Source organism: Homarus americanus, unplaced genomic scaffold (genome assembly GCF_018991925.1).
Source record: "Homarus americanus isolate GMGI-L3 unplaced genomic scaffold, GMGI_Hamer_2.0 scaffold6968, whole genome shotgun sequence".
NCBI lineage: Eukaryota > Metazoa > Arthropoda > Malacostraca > Decapoda > Nephropidae > Homarus > Homarus americanus.
The window spans coordinates 1-2,500 of NW_024756710.1; the positions used below are offsets into that span (position 1 = coordinate 1).

Sequence of the window (2,500 nt, forward strand, 5' to 3'; positions counted from 1 at the left end):
TGCGAACCGAGCTTCCTTTGGGTTTAATCGCCGCTGGTCCATGGACTTGGCATTCCCACAACAAATGGTAGCTCTTTTTGCCTGCTGTCCACAGAGCCGAATATTCGTCAGCCGCTCTGTGATGATGCTAAGAGGCACTCCATCCCACGAAGAAGCGAAACCGGGTCGGATATCTTTTGATAGCCCCGCCGGAATTTCGTCTATCACATGCATTGCAGTGGAACCCTAAATTGATGAGTGCGCCTGGGCCGCAGTCTACCATGTAGTGGTGCAGGCAGAGAGATGAGAATGCTTGGGTGACGTGTCTTCCTCACCTTGCTCCTCCACGCGGTCAGGCCTTGTTTCTGAGAGTTCGCCACGAGTCACGTCTATCTCATGACTGGGAGGGAGGGAGAGTTCTCAAACCTCCCTTAACGGCGCTCGCCGGGATAAACACTAGTTCTGCAGCCCGCTCGCCAATTAATACTCTTTCTCTAAACAAATTGCCACTGCTGTGGCATCGGAGAACAGGGAAAGAGGTCAAAAGCTAGCGTGAAGTCATGGTAAGAAACTGTGTGTGTGAGAGATGTTCTGCTGGAACACTTTTCTATTTACACTCAATGAGAAGGGACAGGGGTGGGAGTGCGGCGCCATGGCCGCTGGTGCCCCCGCGACAAGCCTCAAACTTCCTGTGGTATGATGTGAAAGAGAAAATCGTGTGTGATCTTTGGAACTTGTTCACAGATGAGACCCGATGACCTCGTAGTAGGGAGGACAAATTTAAGCAGGAAGAAACCAACAAGGGTTTAATGGAGACTGAATGGGAAAAGCCCAGCATAACCTCGATGTCTTGGACCTGAGGGTGTTGCGTTCAGAGGGTCCAACCATCGTCTAAGTCAAGCTGAAAGCAGCCACTGCCCATGGATGACCCGTATGGCGGCGCCGTGAGGGTACAGATGGAATGGTCGGGAAGGGCCTCTCTGTAGAAGTCGGGTTGCGAAAGTGCAGCCCAAAGCGGTGGTAAACTCCATCTAAGGCTAATATGACCACGAGGACCGATAGCGAACAAGTACCGTGATTGAGAGTTCAAAGTTCGTGAAACCGTTAAGGCCAAAGCGGGTGGGGCTTCGAAGGTGGACTGAGGATTCAGCTCGTCGGCTGGTGGGTGTAATTGAAGGGCGACCCAAAATGTTTGGGCTGCCTCACGCTTCGGGCGTCGGCTGGTAAATATTCGTCTCGTGGTAGGTCTGTGACCTGAGAGCCAGTCGGACTGGTACCTCGCCGCCGACTCTCTCTCAGTCTGGGGAGACCGCGCGACGGGGGAACCACGGTGTCCTGGCTGCTCTGACTCGGTCGTCGAAAAGAGCTTGCCGCGCTTGGCGGTGTGCAGGTCGGTGATCCACCGACTGTCTTGAAACACGGACCAGGTTAACATGGTACTGCAAGTCAATGGGCTCCTAAGCCCAAAGGCGAAATAAAGTAGCGGGCGCCGGGGCGCTGTAACAGGCTCTCGGTCGTCTTGGGGCGATCTGACCGGCTGCCTGCGTCTAAGCCGCGCGACAAGCGGTGAGGTACCCCGTCCTGGGCGTTGCGTGTGGTGGAGGTCGTGGGCGATGGTGAAGTTTAATTTCCTCATGGGAGGCGCAGGCCGGGACTTGCCAAGGCGTGATTGGTGTGGTTGGGCGGGCCGTGGTGGCGGGAGTGCGCTAGGCAGGCTGGCGGGCAGTCGGCAAGTACCATGAGCATATATGTTTGGGACCCGAAGATGGTGAACTATGCCTGGCGGGATGAAATGAGACTCTGGTGGGGTCGTGCTTGATTCTGACGTGCAAATCGATCGTCGGGGCTGGGTATAGGGGCAGGCTAATCAGATCATCTGGTAGCTTGGTTCCTCGGAGTTTCCCTCAGGATAGCTGGAACTCGCGGGGTGAATTTCATCGGTGGCGAATGATTAGGGTATTGGGCGTCCTCCCATATTCTCAAACTTTAAATGGGTGAGATGCAGGTTTGCTTGTAGGGATGAAGCTCGGCGACTAATCTGGTGGTCTAGTTGGGCCACTTTTGGTAGGCAGAACTGGCGTGTGGGATGACTAAGCGTCTGAGGGGCGTATGATGCTCATTCAGTCCATTGAAGGCGTTGGTGCTATAGACAGCAGGGCGGTGGCCATGAAGTTGGAATCCGCTAAGGTGTGTAACAACTCACGGCTTAACTGGCCCATAAATGGTATGGCGTCAAGCATTCTCCGATACTTCGACGGCCCGGGCGCACTACCGGCCTAAGCCTAAAGAGATCTCAGGAGGTGCAGTGGTGGCTGAAGGGTTTTGGCGTGGGCTGGCCTGGAGCCGCCACTGGTGCAGATCTTGGTGGTAGTAGCAAATACTCGAGAGGACTCCCTTGATGACGAAGCGGAGAAAGGGTTCCGTGTGAACATCAGTTGGACATGGGTTGAGTCGGCTCGTAAGCCCAGGGCTAAGGCCTGATATCGCGCTCGAGGGCAAATGCAACGAGCAGAGGAGAAGA

At 55.0% G+C, this 2,500-nt stretch overlaps 1 pseudogene; it reads left to right on the forward strand.

Moving 5' to 3' along the window:
• Positions 1 to 734: 734 nt before the first annotated feature.
• Positions 735 to 2,500, forward strand: part of LOC121856892 — a 4,108-nt pseudogene continuing 2,342 nt past the window's right edge.